The sequence below is a fragment of the Ammodytes marinus genome (genome assembly GCF_949987685.1).
Source record: "Ammodytes marinus genome assembly, chromosome: 1".
In the NCBI taxonomy this organism is placed as follows: domain Eukaryota; kingdom Metazoa; phylum Chordata; class Actinopteri; order Uranoscopiformes; family Ammodytidae; genus Ammodytes; species Ammodytes marinus.
The window spans coordinates 12198858-12217457 of NC_137230.1; the positions used below are offsets into that span (position 1 = coordinate 12198858).

General features: G+C 43.3%; 1 protein-coding gene across 3 annotated transcripts in view; it reads left to right on the forward strand.

The window, feature by feature from the left end:
• Positions 1-18600, forward strand: part of immp1l (inner mitochondrial membrane peptidase subunit 1) — a 38827-nt gene that overhangs the window by 3876 nt on the left and 16351 nt on the right. The window contains exon 1 of one of the 3 annotated variants that reach the window (XM_080025386.1): positions 2663-2734. The exons of the other annotated variants lie outside the window; for them this stretch is intronic. The gene's annotated coding sequence lies outside the window, so the exon portion shown is untranslated. Of the gene's footprint in view, positions 1-2662; positions 2735-18600 lie in introns of those variants that run through there. 3 annotated transcript variants of the gene reach the window in all.

Here is an 18600-nt window from a genome sequence, read left to right on the forward strand (position 1 = left end):
TCACTCCCCATCCAGCCAGGTGTCTGTGTCTAAATCAGTAGGATTATGTCTGATCGGACTGATAGTTGAAACAGACCCCCCTGGTTGCCTAAAAACCTCCTGCTTTTTATAACTCACATTAAGATCAAATCAAGCTCTGCACAACAGGACTGAGCCCCCCCCCCCATACCCCTCCCCTGCCTTCTGCTGCCCAGAAGAAGACATCAGAGGTGGGATTCACCTCCCCTTCACTCTCTGCTGGTCCAGACTCCCCTTCCATCTGGGATCCTCCTCAGGGAGAAGACCAAGGATATCTGACAAGGGGCTTGTAAGCCTCTTAGCCCCCCCGTTGACCCAGCTCTCTCTCAGCCCATGTTTTCCTAATTTAGTTGTGTAAGGAAGTCCAGCGCAAGGCCCTGATGCGCAGCGCGTATTGAGATTCTCTTTGTGGTTCTAATAGACTGGCCATGTACATCAATTAACACTACTCAGCCCACTGGCAGCAGGTTCAACTCTCTGGAGACCCCGTAGTAGCGGTAATTCTTAGTTTTGGATATGTCCTTCTACGGCTTCAATAATGTGCCTTTTTAATAAGGTCTCAATCTTGATATGGTGTTATTGACTTTTTTTCTGTTACATTTGTTGTCTTCTTATTAGCTGAGTTTCCACCAAGTGATTATTGTCAAAACCTGATGGAACTGGCCAGGTCATTTCAACAGAAACATTGAAAAGAATTTTAAGCTGATTTGAGTAGAACATTTGATCAGTGTTTACATCTTCTTGGAAATGTTTGGCAATGGTTATCTTTAAAATCAAACAACCCTTTAGCTAAATGTCATGTGTTATTGATACATATGCCACAAGTCTTGGTTATATCTACTATTTCCTCTAACATTAACATAGTGCCAATGTAATTTCCCTTTTTTTCATTCTGAGGTAGTTTCACTTTTAACAATATGAACAAAAACACCTTGCCCAGTGCTTCCATTTTGCCGTGGGTGTGTGCGTCTTAGCGACTTTCGGGATGCCTATTTATTCAGTTCAGATGAAATACACCTCGCTCACATTTCATTTCTGCAATGTTTCAAATTGTGCATAGTCAAAATGCTTTTGACAGATAAGACACAGGGGAAAGGTATCCACACACTACTGCACTTAACGTAAAGAATTTTTATTTTTTTATTTTTTTTTCATTCATCTACTTACTATCGCTCTGCCCTGAATGAACGGGGTTCCCTCTATAAGAGGATCATAGAGTTAAACACACAATGTGGCGTCTCTCCATCGGCAGCTATTCATTTGGGATCCCCCTCTTTTCCCCACTGTAGCGCTGTGCTGTGACCGCAGGAGGCCGGTGGCCACAGATGGTTATAATGCAGAGAGGGCTGCGCTGACTTTCTTTGTTTTCCCATGAACATGTTTTGCGTGTAATCCCGGATTAACAGACAGATTTTGTGTTAATTTACAGCTGTAATACAGCATTCAATTAATGTTGATGCTACTCAACACACACACACACACACACACACATGCACTGGGTATTAGGGGGCAACAGTGAGGTTCCTGAGTCTGTGCTCGGGGGAATTAGAGGTAATAGAGATCCAATCAGAAGTCTCTGTGGATGTCCAACTCCTTCTGAATCCCCAAGGAGTCACTCAGCTCATATATATACACTTTCTGTGAAACACACATAGGTAATGCTATTGTCTGTGCACACATTCACACCACATGCGCGCACACAGGCACACACTATCAATGACAGAGGGTGCCTCAGAAAACCAGCCGGCTGCATATGGACTCTCTTGATATCAGTCACTGGCTGTGTGATCTTGTTATGCAAAATCCCTTAATCCCTACCTATGATGAATGCACGCTGGAGTGGAGGAAGAGAGAGGGGGGGGGGGTTGTTGTGTGTGTGGCTGAAACAGAGATATGAGGGCAGCTGTAAGGGAGGCTGGCCACTGTGCTTCACCAATGAGTGCTACAGCAAAAAGATTCCTGATCCCCAGTCTAGCAGAAGGAGAGAGCACATGTGAGATCATGTCTTAGCGTGTGTTACAGTGTACCGAGATGACAGAGGAGGAAGCTGCTGAGAGCCAGACAAATAGAGCCGAACATGACGCCTTTCCCTCGCGCAGACCTGAGAGATGCACATTAACCTTTAGACCACTTGCTTCCCAACAGAGGAATTACAGGGCCAGAGGTGTTATTGTACCAGCTGTGGGAGGACTGAGTTTATAGAACAACAGACCAGAGCAGGCTGACTGGAAAGGGAAGCGAGGCACTTCATTTGGGCCCTGTGCTGTGTGTGTGTGTGTGTGTGTGTGTGTGTGTGTGTCTGTGTGTAAAATTAATCCCCCCCCTGTAATTTAATCCACAAAGTGAAGCTTTCATATGTTCTACATTCATTACACATAAAGTGAAATTAATAGAATGAACATACTTTTCAGAAGGTTTACATTTCATTATAAAATAATATATATATTTTTTTATGTAATATTCTACTTTTTCGAGATACTGGATTTTTTGTATTAATCCATGAGCTGTAAATCATAATCATCAATATTAAAACCAAATAAAGGCCTGACATATTTCAATTTGTGTAATGAATCTAAATGAACGTTTCACTTTTTGAATGGACTTTTCCATGATATTTTTTTTATTTTTTTTAGATGCACCTACTACTAGAGCAGAGGGTTGCCAGGGGTGATCAAGGAACAAGAGAGTGAAGAGCGAAGTAGCAGCACAGTAGGAGGTAAAGGGATGGAGTTGGTCTTTTTTGGATCAGAGAGGATGTCGAATGGGCCAAAGACACAAACCATGCTATGAAAGAATAGATGGAAGGTTTTAATAGGTGGAATATAGCTGGCATGAATGAGAGGGCATTGTGTGTGTGTGTGTGTGTGTGTGTGTGTGTGTGTGTGTGTGTGTGTGTGTGTGTGTGTGTGTGTGTGTGTGTGTGTGTGTGTGTGTGTGTGTGTGTGTGTGTGTGTGTGTGTGTGTGTGTGTGTGTGTGTGTGTGTGTGTGTGTGTGTGTGTGTGTGTGTGAAGAGCGGAGGAGGGGTAATGGGATTATGGGTAACACCTTTGGCAGGGCTGGGAGAGCCACCTGACACCCGGTCTGTTGGGGACGTGGGGAGAAAGCTGGGGCTGGAAGGTGGTGGTGGTGGCTTGGGCAAGGGGAGAAATTGGGGGTCTTAATCCGTGTCCATCTTTGGGAAGTCATTCCCAGAGCTCTGAGGATTTGGGGCTTTGGTTTCCGCTCTGCTTGCTTTGGTTAATAATACCCTGTGAGGGAGAGAAGAGAAGGCATGGAGGGAGAAAGAGAGGGAATATAGGGGAGACAGAGAGAAAAAGATTTCTTTACCCCGGGGGTGGACTGGCAGGGCAGCGGCCTGAGCTGAGAATGTTTCAAGTCCAGGCTAACCTCTAAGCCAAAGCTCGATCTATTCTTTTCTTAACATACAGTGTGTGTGTGTGTGTGTGTGTGTGTGTGTGTGTGTGTGTGTGTGTGTGTGTGTGTGTGTGTGTGTGTGTGTGTGTGTGTGTGTGTACTTGCATGTATCACTACGTGGGGCCCAGGCTATTGGAGCACACCAACGGTGTGGGGCCCTGAAACCTTGTGGGGCCCAAAATGGTGGGCCCCACACCGATCTTCATCCCTCTGTGCTCAGGAGCCTCCCCTGATGTGTCTCTTGCTTTTTTTTCGTTTTTTGAAATGTGGCCCGCAAAGTGACACAAACTAGAAACGTGTGTAAAAGTGTGTGTGCTCACTATCGCCCCCTTTACCGGACCCCAGTACTGCACCCGATACACACTTACACACTCCACACACACACACCGGAAGGAGGGACCCACAAAGTGTCAAAAACTAGGTATGCCTATGTGTGTAAAAGTTCTTCTTCAGTTCTTCTGTAGGGTTTATTGGCAAAACACAACAACCTTTCACTGTCAGGGCTTTTGGGGAAACAGCAGGCAAAGCATATCATAATAGTATTAAGTTCCGAAGAGAAATTGATGTAGCAAAAATAATCCAGTTTTATTTTTTTTTAAATGTATTTACTTTTATTTGTTCCTTTTATTCAGCATTTATCTCTTGTTCACACTCCAGTCCAAGTTGGTTTGCCAACCGCCAATAAACCCTACAGAAGAAGAAGGTGGTCTGATAGTGATGGCATGGTGAAACTTTTTGAAGCCAGTGTTAAATAGTCAGATATATTAAAGGTCATTCTATCAATTTGTAATACACTCAATAGGCTATACTGCCCTGCAATAGTCCAGGCATGGCAAGACTGACAAGTAAATTAATCAATATATCTTAATAAATACATTTCATGTATTGTTCATGTATTCATTCATATAAATGAAATGTATATTTGGTTTAGTGTATTATTATGGTTATGAAACATGACAATGCATAGGGATCTAATAAATATTTTATGTCAAATTTGAATAACACAATGGGAACAATTATTTTCAAACTGTCGCAGTGTTATAGCAAAGTAAGGACCAGTGAATGTGCTTGTGCAACTTAAAAATTTGTATTTAGAAACAAAACATTTTCCACTATGCTGGGGTTCAGACTATTTCTCCTTTTATAAACCACTTCTCCTGCTTTGGATAACACTCTTACACATAGTAGGCTACAGATGAGGGTATGTTTATATCACTCACAAACCAACAAATCACCGATACTGATACTACCCCACAAAGTTTGAGTGGAGTGGATCCACAATAAGCGAAGCACTTCAGGGATTACTCGACCCACTCTCAGTGATATTACTGTACATATTATGGCCGCGTTTCCCAGAATCGATCGTTCTTTGGGGCCAAAGAAGGGTCGAAAGAAGGGTTCGCCAAAGAATGAGCGTTAAGATACGGGTGTTTCCCAGATGGCTTCTTTGGTGCCTTCTTTGGAGAACGCGTAAGACGAAGCGAAAGAAGTACTTTGGTGGGAGCTGTCCACCGCGGTCGTGCTGAAACTGAATAAATCGATGCCAGGCGAATCGATCACCCACCTCTTTATCAGCGCATAAGTCACACACAGCGCCCCGTGGTCACCCCCACACAGGTGGAATTAGGCTACGCATGTATCGTGTGTGTGTGGGGGTGTGTGGGTGCGGGGGGGGGGGGGGGGCAACAAGTGTATCCAAGTAGTAATCAAGCCCATTAGCGCATATATACCCCGTGGATAGGCACACACATGTGAGAGTGGAAGAAAGCGGCAGCAAAAGAAACAAGCGGGCACCGTCGTTTACCGCGGAGGAGATGGGCGTCTTAGTGGACGAGGTCTGGCAGCACCGGGCAGTTTTATTCGGGGGAACAAGGGGCAAAAAGAACATCACGGTGAAGAACCGTGTTAGGCAGGCCATAGCCGAAAATATGTCCCCCTCCATCCCATGTGGCCTGCGTGACTGGCGTGCTGTGAGGAAGAAGTGGCAGGAGTTCCAGAACCAAACAAAAAGGAAGAGTGCGAAGGTTTCACTAATCAATCTCCCTTCGTTGCAGGTGATGCAGACACCCAGTAAAGACAGCGCGGAGTAACCCCTCCCCCATATGGTTTCAATAAACTACTTTGGTTTCCTTTTCAACCATGTATTGTGTGGATCATTTTGCATTGAAATGAGAGTGTCAAACCTATAGCAACAAAAAGTCCCAGGCAAGTTGTAATTTATCTAAGCATAGGTTAATGACGTGTGCGTATAGTGCGCCCTTTCAACAGCATTCCAGTGCCAGACTTTCAGGTAAAGCACTCGGACACTGCAGCAATACTCATAGTGTGCAGGACGTTACATGTAGCCTACATCTGCTGGCTCTGTTTATTTATTTCAGCCTTCAGGCCTGAGCGTTGATATGGATGATGTGGTGGTTGTGGGTTTATGGTTTAGTGCTCAGTGCTTGGTGACTGGTGGTAAAGGGGTAGGGGCTGGGGGTTGTTGGACCTCAGAAGAGGTTGATATGTTCTTAAAAACGCAGCGCAGCCAGAAGCTGCATCTCCGGGCTGAAGGAAAAATTGCATGTGTGTGGAGACACCAGAGTGATCAGCTGTTGGATCTCCGCACGGCCGGGGCAGTCGGTACTTTGCCTGGAAGGCCCGGTCTGATAGCACGTCCAGTGGGGAGAAGTGCCGACGCACGTATGCATTTATGTAAACCGTCTGGCTTCGCGCACGGCGAGGCTGTTGTATTGCAGCCATGGTTTCTCACACGCGCGGACTTTGGCAACGCCTTTATAGCAGGTGGAGCCGCTCTGGATGAGGTTCAGCTGAGTTCAATTAAATCTGTTTCCTTGATATCTGTCAAATGCCACAGGGTTGTGGATGTTTTTTTATGTGTAGTACTATAAACTTAGCCTGGCATTCCCAGACCTGCCACTAGGCGCTGGCAAATTAAATTTGCTGCGCGTGTTGGTCTGGAGACGCTCCGTTGAAGCTTATCAAGACTACCAGAAATCTGGTATAACGTTTCAATTGGTTCTATCTAATATGGGCGCGCCAGAGCCCTTTATATGGTGCTCTGGGGAGGACGTAACCGGATGACGACAGTGACGTGCATGCGACGTCGAAGCTGTGATAGTAAACATCAAAGATGGCTGCGGATATGTTGTGTGAGTTTGAGACTGCTTTGGCCTCGACCCTTAACGAATTGGAAGACGGGACTCATAGCTTTCACTAGCAAGTAAGTGGAATGTTCTGTTTTGCCGACCGACAACGGCAAACGTTTAATTGAACAGTTTAACAGCTGTTCGCTAAACGAACGGGGCTTACGTCACTTGTGCATCGCTCTGATTGGTTGTAGTGCTATCCAACTGCGTGCAGTGGCATTTGAAATGCACGAGTAGGAGCCGCCCCTAGAGTTGGAAATTACTATTGATCGTCGCCAGACCCTCTATCGTTCAAGATATCAGGGTCAGGATTTCCAGGCTACTATAAACTCACATGTGTGTGGAAAACGTAAACGTGTAATTCATTAAAACATTTTTTCTCTACTATTAGTTTATGTTTATTGCGCCAGGTCCGCATTGAACATTGTTTTATTATTTCGAAAAGTGGAGGAAATAAATTTCCCTGACGTGGCATGATCACTGACGATTTGGTCGCTAAGAAGGTTGAAAGAGTGGGTCAGCGCCGTCGTACAGTTCCATCTTAGTGAAAGTACTACTTTCGCTAAGAACGAATCTGGGAAACGCATTCTTCTTTCACAGCGTTCTTAAGAGCGCTCCAAAGAAGTACTTTGCCCAAAGAGGCTCTTTGGGAATCTGGGAAACGCGGCCAATGTAAGCAAATGTAATACAATGCTGTTTTACACAGTGGCGAACCTAGCCATTTTGGGGCTCCAGGTGAACAGTAATTTGGGGGCCCTTGCATCTAATGTACCTTATATCGCGCACACTGAGATACTCGATTGGTCTAAGAGGATCCCACATCACTGGGTCAAACTGAGCCATTAACTGAACCTGACCCATGACATGTCCATTGCCTAGTCCCAGGGGTGGATTACTGCACGGGCACACCGGGCACAGGCCCAGGGGCCCAAGGGCTCAGGGGGGCCCTTAGCCAGAGATACTGATAGTAACTTTTTATGTTGCATAGTCAAAGACCTCAGTCACTGATGTCAATAACTGGGTCCAAAAAGGAATAGCCTAAATATAAGGATACTCATTAAAATGTAACAAGATAGAAATCATCATGGGCCCCTCAACTAGTAGGGGAGAAATACAAAAGCAGGTTAAAAACAACAGCATTAGTAGCTCTGTCTAAGGGGCTTCATGAGGGGCCTTGAAGCACATACAGAAATAAGCTTTCTATGTGTGAATTCTAAATGTTTCATAAAAAGTAGCTATCCACCCTGAATCTGTTGAAATGGGCCCCTCCATCATAGAACATGGGTCTGCAGACCCATCTACTGTACTGTTTTCACAGTTGCAGAGTAAAGAAGAGTGCTGCTTGTTTAAGAAAAATCTGTAAAATAATGTAGCCTCTAAAATTTCCTCTCAAAGTGCACCAGATTGATTGCCTGGAAATCCAGACCCTGATATCTTGAACGATAGAGGGTCTGGCCACGATCATTAGGAATTTCCAACTCAAGGGGCGGCTCCTACTCGTGCATTTCAAATGCCACTGCACGCAGTTGGATAGCACTACAACCAACCAGAGCGATGCACAAGGCGACGTAAGCCCCTTTCGTTTAGCGAACAGGTGTTAAACTGTTAAATTAAACGTTTGCCGTTGTCGGTCGGCAAAATAGAACATTCCACTTACTTGCTAATGAAAGATTTGAGTGCCGTCTTCCAAATCGTTAAGGGTCGAGGCCAAAGCAGTCTCAAACTCACACAACATATCCGCGGCCATCTCTGATCACGGCTTCGACGTCGCATGCACGTCACTGTCGTCATCCGGTTACGTCCTCCCGAGAGCACCATACAAAGGGCTCTGGCGCGCCCATATTAGATAGAACCAATTGAAACCACTAGCCAGATTTCTGGTTTTCTTATAAAGCTTCAATGGAGAGTGTCCAGACCAACACGCGCAGCAAATTTAATTTGCCAGCGCCTAGTGGCAGGTCTGGGAATGCCAGGCTACCAGATTGATGCATTTTACTTTAAAAAGGTTAAAAAAAAAAATCCGGGGGGGCATGCCCCCGGACCACCCAACAAGGTACAGGGTCCCTCCAACAGTATCCCAAAATCCTGTGGGAAACACTGACTTCCTTAATATGTTTTTGCCATTAATTGTTTGTATCTGTGTGGAAAAGTCAGTGTACCGGACTGGATAAGGGACGAGTGGGGGGCCCTTTAAGAGTCTGTGCCCAGGGGCCCATTATCTCATAATCCGTCTATGCCTAGTCCTAGTTCATTAAGTGTGTCAGAGGGGCCACGCAGAGGAAGCTTTCTCTCTGACAGGAAGTTGATGATTGCCACTAACCTGGATAAAATTCTAGAGACCAATATGACTTTGCTTTCAATTAAATGTGTTGTTTTATTTTTTAAATACACAGTGAATTACAAAATAGCCTGTGTCCACAGAGTCTAGGCCTATTTGAAATAAAATCTTCAAATATATTTAAAAAAAAAGAGGTTATAACCCTGCCTTCTTTAAGCATGGATAGTAGTGACTAAGTGTGCAGGGGAGAGAGAAATATACACAGATAGAGGGAGGAAGAAATAGCTTTATTTTGCTTTTTTACTTAAATTGATCATTGATGGCTTTAGACTGACTCCTGCTGTCGCAAGCCTATCAGCTGTTGTTCTGAACAGCTGTTACACACGGAGGTGAAAACGACATTGAAACAACTATCGCCTGGCTGGGCTGACTTAAAGTCGAGCAGCCAAATATAGCCTAAACTAATAGGCCTAAATATTGTTACAAAAATACAGGCAATGTGTTGTGTGATTTTTGTCAGTAGCCTACAGTAGACCTAGAGGCTGACCCCGATCGCCACTAACTGTTCTGTAATACACGATCGCCGATCACGTGAACACACAGGCGTCTTTTTTTTTAGCATATATGCATCCAATCCGCGGTTCACGTGGGTCCCAAACCGTGAGGGTTGGTCCGAATGGACCACGGATCAACCGTGATCCGTTGCACCATTAATTATCTCCATCAGTTTGTTGACACACATTCACGTCATTAGCATAGCTGCTGGCTGAGCCAGAGCCACCTGGATTGACAGTAGGAGCTGGAACGTTACCGGTTAATGATGTAGACAGCTGTTCTTCCGTCTAAGGTCCCGCTGCCACCGCGCCGGGTGCTGTAAAAAAGCTTAATAGCTTCGGCAGCTTTGATATTAAGTCCTGACTTTGGTCCTTCTTCTGTTTGTTTTGTGACCCGCTCTCGTATGTTCGCTTCATTTTGGTATAGGTAGGTTAGGTTTATCTCGTCTCTCTCTTCTCCCGCTATTTACTTTTTTGGATGTACGCGTGAACGTGCAGCGTCATGAGCGTAATGTGTAATGGAATAGTCCATGTAGTGCAGACTGAAGGGGGGTGCACGGTTGGCAGAAAGGCCGTCAAAACGCGAGTAATTAGACATCCCGATGATACTATTGTGAAGAGATTTTTTATAAAAAACAATAGATATGGGGCAAAATATAAAGAGGGCATTTTGGGGGCCCCAAAGGGGCCGGGGCTCCAGGCAATTGCCTGGTTTGCCTCAATGGACGGCCCGCCCCTGGTTTTACACCAATAGCTAGTTGGCTAACATTAGCTACAGTACTAGTACAGATTTGCTTGTTCCTAAATAGTGCATTTGATCTTAGCTGTTGGCTGCATAGATATATATAGAACACTAGATACGCCACGACCCTCTCAGCCGCGGCACACGGAGCCGCCATCTTGAGTGGGGCGTCAGTCGTACTCTCAGACCGTCAGACAGCCATAGATGTATGTGTTCACAGCTCTCATTTCTCAAAAAAGAAAACAAAGTCAGTTCATTGTGCTGCTATCGGGTGAGTACACCGTCGTCCAGTACACTCCAGACGAGAGGGAATCACTCTCCACAGGTGAGATACATTTTTTAAGTAAATGTTTTAGTCATTATTAGCTAGCTTACATTGTGGAGAACTACGGTGAAATGTAATTGTTCGCGCTAGTAACACTGCATCGCTGGTTAAACGTCTGCTTACTTTAATATTCAAACAATTCAATTTCCCCTGTAACTTAAGTTTGGTAACCTTTATTCAAATTAAACTATGTAGGGTGTGACTGTTTACAAACATGTCTAACGGTTACACGACTGCAATGTTTTCGTGTAGGCCTAGGCTACACGTTTAACGGGGGCGATGTTTTTTCTTCTGACAGACAGACAGACTGATAGACAATGTTAGGCTTTATTTTATAATTTTACTTTTTGACTTCAAAGTGATCATCTGACTTTAGACTGACTCCCGCTGTCACGGCGACAGATGTAGCCGCTTGTGTCAAACGGCTACTTACGTAAACAAGGGAGAAACATAGTGAAACTGAAGTTGGAGCAGTTAAATAGAAATGAATATCCTAAATATTGTTATCAAACTCAATTAATGCTCACGTCGCTCCTCTCTCAAGATTGATCCCTTACCCTAACACAAGACCACATTTTTTAAATTTTCTAGAAATGTGGAAACCATGGATAGTAGCTTAAATAATAGTTGGAAACAAACGGGCTGACCCCCTCTGAAACTATTTTTGCCAAGGAGGTCATTACAATGTGAAATTAATTGCTCCCCCTTAACCTTAGCTTGAGTTTAAATGTAAATTGGTTTTGGTAAATGCCATCACCTAAATGGTAACTTCTCTCGTCTCTTTTCTTATTCCTTAAAGGCCTACTTCACCGGTTTGAATATGAAGGTGTATTGAATTCTGAGATCCTATGTAGTATAAATGTGCTAAAAAAATTAAAATCGGTTCATCCTAGCCTGAGAAAAGGCAGAAAGAGTGTTTTTTTTAACCCTATATTTCTCTTTCTCGTGACATCACAGAAAGAGAAATATAGGGTTAAAAAATAACTTACTTTGTAAATATTACTGTGATGTCTTTTACTGTGACATCACAGTAATATTTACAAAGTACATTTTTTTTCACTAGTCTAAGTTTGTGTACGTAGGGCGTTCCAATTCAGATCGGGCGAAAATAAGTGTACTGAAAACGGTCAAATCGCGAAGTGTGTGGCGATGTACACTTTTCGTACTCAACGGCAGCCATCTTAGCTACGTAGCGGAAGAGGCCTGAGCCAGGCTGAGCCAAAGTCGGCGCATTTTCCACATAGCCTGCATTAATAGTCAATTTTTGAGTTTTTATAGCTGCTAGGCGTAAAGAGTTCACCGTTCAAAGCGGGATGTTTATTGCGGGGGAGGAGCCGCAAATTTAAATATTGCCCCTGTGTGGTAAAATGTTTAATTGCGCACTGCATTAGTTTAATCGATGAAAAATGTACGTAATCAACAAAATTCTTAACGATCAATTAGTCGATCGTCGATTGATCATGCCCATCCCTAGTTAGGACCGTTCCACATCATATTTAATAATGTTATTTAGTGTACTATGATGTTTAAATGTCTGTTCTAATGAATATTTAGATAATTCTTTTAACAGATAATTTTCTCACATCCTTTAGTATTGACGCATCCAAAGAAGATGGATCGCTGGGAAGATTAGTCAATGACAACAACAAATCTCCAAATTGCACCATTAAACAAATCGCAGTAAACAACAGGCCCCACTTATGCCTATTTGCTGTGAAGAAAATAGAAATAGGAACGGAAATTGATTACAGCTATGGAGATTCGAAGTGGCCATGGCGTAATAAGGTAAGTTGGTTGTATTAAGCATCTTGATTTTGATATATTTTGCAAAAAAAATGCGAATAACTTGGAACAAGAACAAGTTGTCACATGCATGTTCAAAAAGAGATGTTACCATACAGATAATACTAAGCTTTATTTTTAACTATTTTCTTCTAGTGATTACACGTGGAGTGATTGCCTTGTGCAATCTAACCTCTGATTGTTCAAATCAATTAAACTCAAGTTTCTAGAGATGCAATATAAAGCTTCCTGAGCATCTGCAAGTTTAACAAGGGTATTTTGAAAATAATCTACTGGCATGAGCTGAATACATTGTGTTTTGATCTCATATTCCAGGTGCCAATCAGTCAGTCTCCTGCAGTGGAAGCAGAGTCAAAGAAAATCCCTGCTGCAGAAGACACTTCACCTAACAAGTCCGATTTTGCGGATAATGTTGGGACACAGGTAATAGCGAAGTGATGACACTGCTTCTTGAAACTGTGACATTCCTTGGGGGATTTTCAATCATCATGTTTGTTCACGAACTGCCACATGCAGTCCTAAACTCGGATTGTTCAGTAAATTAGCAATTCAGGAGGATGTTGACATCTCATTTTACAAAAGTATTCCAGTCAGAAATACTAAGCGGGATATAGTGCAGAAGCAGTGTAACATCGCACTGTCGTACAGTTCTTGTTTTGTCCTTGTGGGGCCCCTGAAACTGAAATCAGTCTTTCAAGTTCCCTGTCAGGAGGCCAGTGTTACACTCTTTTCTAGTCTTGCCTTATGGGGCCCTCCCGTTTTTATCTACATGAAATTGATTTAACTTCATTAAGAAAACACCTTTCAATATCTAAACTCACATTTCTGGAGATGCAATTTGAAGCTTCCTGAGCAGGTGCAAGTCTAACAAGGGTATTTTGAAAAGAATCTACTTCTATGAGCTGAAATATCTTTTTTCAAAGTTCCCTTTCAGGAAGCCAGTGTTACACACTCTTTTCTAGTCTTGCCTTATGGGGCCCTCCCGTTTTTATCTAGGTGAATTTGATTTTGGGGACTAAAACTAAAATGGCCGACATGACAACTCATGCTGCACACTTCTCTCTGGAATAAGTTGTTTTTAATGGAATTGACTGCTTTTTATCCTTGTAAAAGGTTCAGTTTTCTGCTTTTATTGATATCTCCTCACAAGCTTTTAGAAAATTTACTTTTATGAGTATTTGTATGAGTCTATGGATGCTACTTCTGCTCTAAGCTGGGCTAATCAGGCCTGGGCCTGCTGCTAGCTTCTATCCACCTGGCTGCTGCTAGCTCTATCCACCTGCCTGGCCGCTGAATCGGGTACTCCTATTCAATCTTCATCACCTCCAGGGGATGGAGGATCCAGGGGTGAGTTAGTATGTTAAGTTTAAGTTTATTTAAAGGGACATTGCATATTAATAGACATTTACATGTAAATATACAGGATTGTAGCAAGTGCTAATTTGCATCCTTTGTCCCTTGATTGGTCGACACCAATCACATGAAACAAACATATGCGTGTACTCATAAATAAAAACAGACAATCAGACAACAGACCAAAAAAAAAAAAAAAAAAATGCAACCGACAGAACAAGTGAGTAAAAACAATTATTCAAATAATGTTAAAAAATAAAATAAAATTAAATTAAAATCTATGATAGATTGTGCGAACAGTTTTGAGATTCCAGCAGCCATACTTTAAGACATTTTTTAAAAGAGCCAAGAGTGGGAAGCTCACGTAGAGCAGCGGGTAGTGTGTTCCAGGTATGAGTTGCACGGTATGAAAATACAGCCTGTCCATAGGCACTTTTTCTAAAAGGAACAATACAGTCACCTCGAGAAGTTGCCCTGGTGGATCTACTTTCATTTTTTTGTATAAACATTTGCAATGGTGCTGGGGCGAGTCTGTTGAGAATTTTAAAAACCAGGGTGCAGTCTGCATACTTGATCATGTTTTGCCAACTCAGTAAATCGTGCTTCTTTAAGATATTGCAGTGGTGATGGGTTTTCGGTTTTTTATCTAAAATCTTAATGGCTTGTTTGTATACTGTTTCCACAGATGTTAACGTGGTCTTGCATGCCAATGCCCAGCTTGTCATGCAGTATGTCATATGAGGTATAATCATTGAATTAAAATATAGTTTTGCTGAATCAAATGGCATATTTTCTCTAATGTATCTGAAGTTGGATAAATTAAATTTCATTCTATTTACTGTTTTTTTTACTTGTTGCTTAAAATTTAATTGTGAATCGATAACAACACCTAAATACTTGAATTCCTGGACCACTGTAAGTTTTTGGCCCTGCATTGATACCATGGAATCTGTATTTTTGTCACAGGCCTTCTTTGAGAAAAACATGCAGACTGTTTTAGTTAGGTTAAGAACCAGTTGGGAGCGCTCTAGATATTCTGAAACACAGTCCATTGCAGCTGTCAGTTTGTGAGCGGCTTGCTCTGTATTTTTTGCATGAACATCTGTGTTTCCCATCAGTTTCTTTATACTAGTCCAGATTTCTTTGGTATTACCCTTTGCGTTACTTATTATGTTAATGAAGAAGCCTGCTTTTGCGTTTCTAATTTCTTTTGTTACTCTATTTCTAAGTGATGTAAAGATCTGCCGATCATGTGTTGTTTTAGTTTTGTATGCAGTCTTAAGTGCAAAATCACGCTGTTTCATTAATATCCAGATGGTGCTATTCAGCCAGGGCAAGTGTTTTTTGTGTGATTTTACATGTACCTTTTTTTGGAATTGACCTATTGTTTCTTGAATGGTTGTCATGAAGGTTTGGGAGTTTTCAGTTACTTTTTCATGACACAAATAATTTGACCAATTTATTTTAGCTAAGACTGCTTCCAAATTACTCATCTCACTCTTTGGTACCTTTAATTGTTCCGGGGCTTTATTAGAGGGGAGGCCAAACCTTTTTTTTGTCAATTTTCTTGAAAAAAGAATACAATTATGGTCGGACAGCCCTGTGATCATATTATATGTTTTCCCAATCCGTTCACATTTGTTGCTAAAAATCAGGTCAATGCATGTCTCTGTAGTGTTGCTTATTCTAGTAGGCCCTTTGATTAGCTGAGTAAGGTCATGACGACTTGTTAATGATTTCAGCTTTTTACAATTTGACTTGTCCAACCAATTTACATTAAAATCCCCAAATAGAATGATCTCCTTCTTCCAATTACACTCTTTGAGAACAGCTTGTAGTTCATCATAAAAATTGTGAGAATCTATAGGCAGATGGGGGCCTATAGATTCCAATCAGCGTAATTTCCATGTGTGGTGATAGTATTACATCGAGACCAATACATTCCAGATTATTGGCGGATGACCATTCTATTTGTTTACATGTGAGACTTTCTTTGACGTAAAACATCACACCCCCTCCCCTACCCACAAGCCTATCTTTTCTGAAAATGTTGTATCCCGGTACAGTTAAACCTGCCATAGCACTATTTGCATGCAACCATGATTCTGTTATGCAAAGAAAGTCTAGGTTTGAGTCATTCAGTAAATGTTGAATTTGGTCGCATTTAGGCATAATGCTTCGAATATTTATATGTCCACCAAGCAGACCCTTCGGTTTTGCTTTTGGATCCCAGAGTACACGAGAGTGATTTAGTGTCTGGAAGAGTTTATACTTGCGATGCTTCATAAAAGCTCTGTTTCGAACTGTAGTCATTGCAGTGTCTCTGATCCCCGGCCGCTGGGTTGTGTAGACCTTTTGCCGTGGTTGTTGCCCGGCTGGCTGTGGTTGAAGCCCGGCTGGCTGTGGTTGAAGCCCAGTTGGCTGTGGTTGAAGCCCAGTTGGCTGTGGTTGAAGCCCGGCTGGCTGTGGTTGAAGCCCGGCTGGCCGTGGTTGTTGCCCGGCTGGCTGTGGTTGAAGCCCGGTTGGCTGTGGTTGTTGCCCGGCTGGCCGTGGTTGAAGCCCGGCTGGCTGTGGTTGAAGCCCGGCTGGCCGTGGTTGAAGCCCAGTTGGCTGTGGTTGAAGCCCGGCTGGCCGTGGTTGAAGCCCAGTTGGCCGTGGTTGAAGCCCAGTTGGCCGTGGTTGAAGCCCGGCTGGCCGTGGTTGAAGCCCGGCTGGCTGTGGTTGAAGCCCGGCTGGCCGTGGTTGAAGCCTGGCTGGCCGTGGTTGAAGCCCAGTTAGCTGTGGTTGAAGCCCGGCTGGCAGTGGATGTAGCCCAGCTAGCTGAGGATGTAGCCTGGCTGGCAGTGGATGTAGCCCGGCCGACAGTGGATGTAGCCCAGCTAGCTGAGGATGTAGCCCGGTGGGCTGCGGCTGTAGCCTGGCTGGTAGTGCTTGTAGCCCAGTTAACTGAGGATGAAGCCTGGCTAGCTGTAATTGTAACCCTGCTAGGTGTGGTTGTTGCCCAGTTAAATGAAGGCCTGTTAGCCATGATTGTATCCCAATTAGCTGTAGTTGTGGCCCACTTAACAGTGGCCCTGTTAGCTGTGGTGGTTTAGCATCCAGGTAATAAGAGTTCATTAAAGGTCCAGGATTCATTTCAATATCGCCAGCCAGGAGCATTATCATCAGAAAATGTGCAATTTCCAGGAAAGGTTTAAGTTGGTCTGACTGTTCATCTTTACCTGAGGGTAGCCTTGCACGTCCATTGTCCAGTAGTTTTGTGTAGAGCAGGTGTTGACTCTGCTGGGTAGAGGACTTGTTCACTGTTTTTATCTATTTGTTGTGTGAATGTTAAGCACAAGAGTAGATAAGAACATACTAAAGCAATAAAGAGACATGTAGATGGCAAAAGCCGATATCTTTTTAGGTTTTTAGTTGTTTTTTTTGGCATACACACAGAGCCTGCCAACCTGTGTGACTGCACGGCGGCCATCTTGAGTCTTAAAGAACTGAGCGATTCACCACATGTTAACCTGCTAACACCGCTGCTGAGCTGCCTTCACTGCTGTATGCCAGGCTGCCAATGCCTTGCTGCTATCCTGCTAACACTGCTGCTGGTTTGCTAATGCTGCTATAGCTAACCTGCTAGCATCGCCTCTGGGCTGCCTTTTGCTGCTGTTTGCTGTCCTGCAAATTAACTCTGCTGCCTGTCAGCCTGCTAGCTCCACTGCCTGGCTGCTATTCACCTCTGCTGGTTTTTGTTGCTAACAGGAAATCCATTTTCCTGGTCTGATTGCTGCACATTTTAGGATTTAACATTGTCGCTTGCTGAAACGCACACCTCTTCCCCTTTGTCCCTGCCATGGCTGAAGCACACCTGTTCTACTCTATTGTTGTGCTTTTCATCATAATCTCACCATCCCACTGTTCATTCAAGCACAAATCCTGCAATCCTTTACATATAACATTACCCACCCCAGTAACAGCAAGTGACTCTGCACTCGAAAGAGACTCAAATTTGTTGCTAACCAGACTACTTGGTCTTCCTTCTAATGAAACCAGGTATTTTATCTTACCTCTTATTGCATGTCATGTAATGAGACTGCTCCAAAGAATGACTTTGCTGCCTTCTGTCAATAATGTACACTCAAAAAAGAACCACTATGGCTCTCTGTCACCCTTTTGTCGGGCTCTGATTATTCTGCTTTTAATTCTGTCTGGTAATATTCATGTTCACCCTGGTCCTGTAGTTACTATTAATCCTATGCCTGTCAATGATCCATGCTCTAATGTAAACTCCTGTTCGAAAGACCTGGGTTTCACTGACTTCTGTTCACGTAAAGCTCTGGGTCTTCCTCATTTGGCATTTAATGATTTCTGTGATCGCACATGTTTGGGTTTCTTGCACATTAACATTCGCAGCCTGTTACCTAAACTTGACCTGTTGAAATCCTGGGTTCACACTGTTACACCTGATGTTCTTGCTATTTCTGAATCATGGCTTAAAAAAAGCATTGCCAATCCTGACATTTTCATCCCGGGTTATAATGTATTTCGGCAGGACAGAGCAACTAAAGGAGGTGGTGTTGCTCTGTATGTTAAAGATCATCTGCAATGTACTGTTGCTCTGTCAAAATCTGTTCCTAAGCTACTTGAACTGCTAGTGTTAAAGATCAAACTGTGCAACAATTTCTCTCTCTCTGTTGCTGTCTGCTACAGACCACCCTCTGCCCCACTTTGTTCTTTAACTATTCTCAGTGAACTTCTGGCCCCACACATCTCCTCCGAGTTCATTTTATTGGGGGACTTGAATTGGGACATGACTAACCCCCCAGATCGGGTTGTTCAGCAATTTGACGCCCTAAACCTCTACCAAATTATTTCAGAGCCCACCAGACTCAATCTAAAATCTCCTTCATCTGCTACGCTGATAGACGTTATACTAACGAACGCCCCCTTTAATTATAAATCTGGTGTTTTCAGT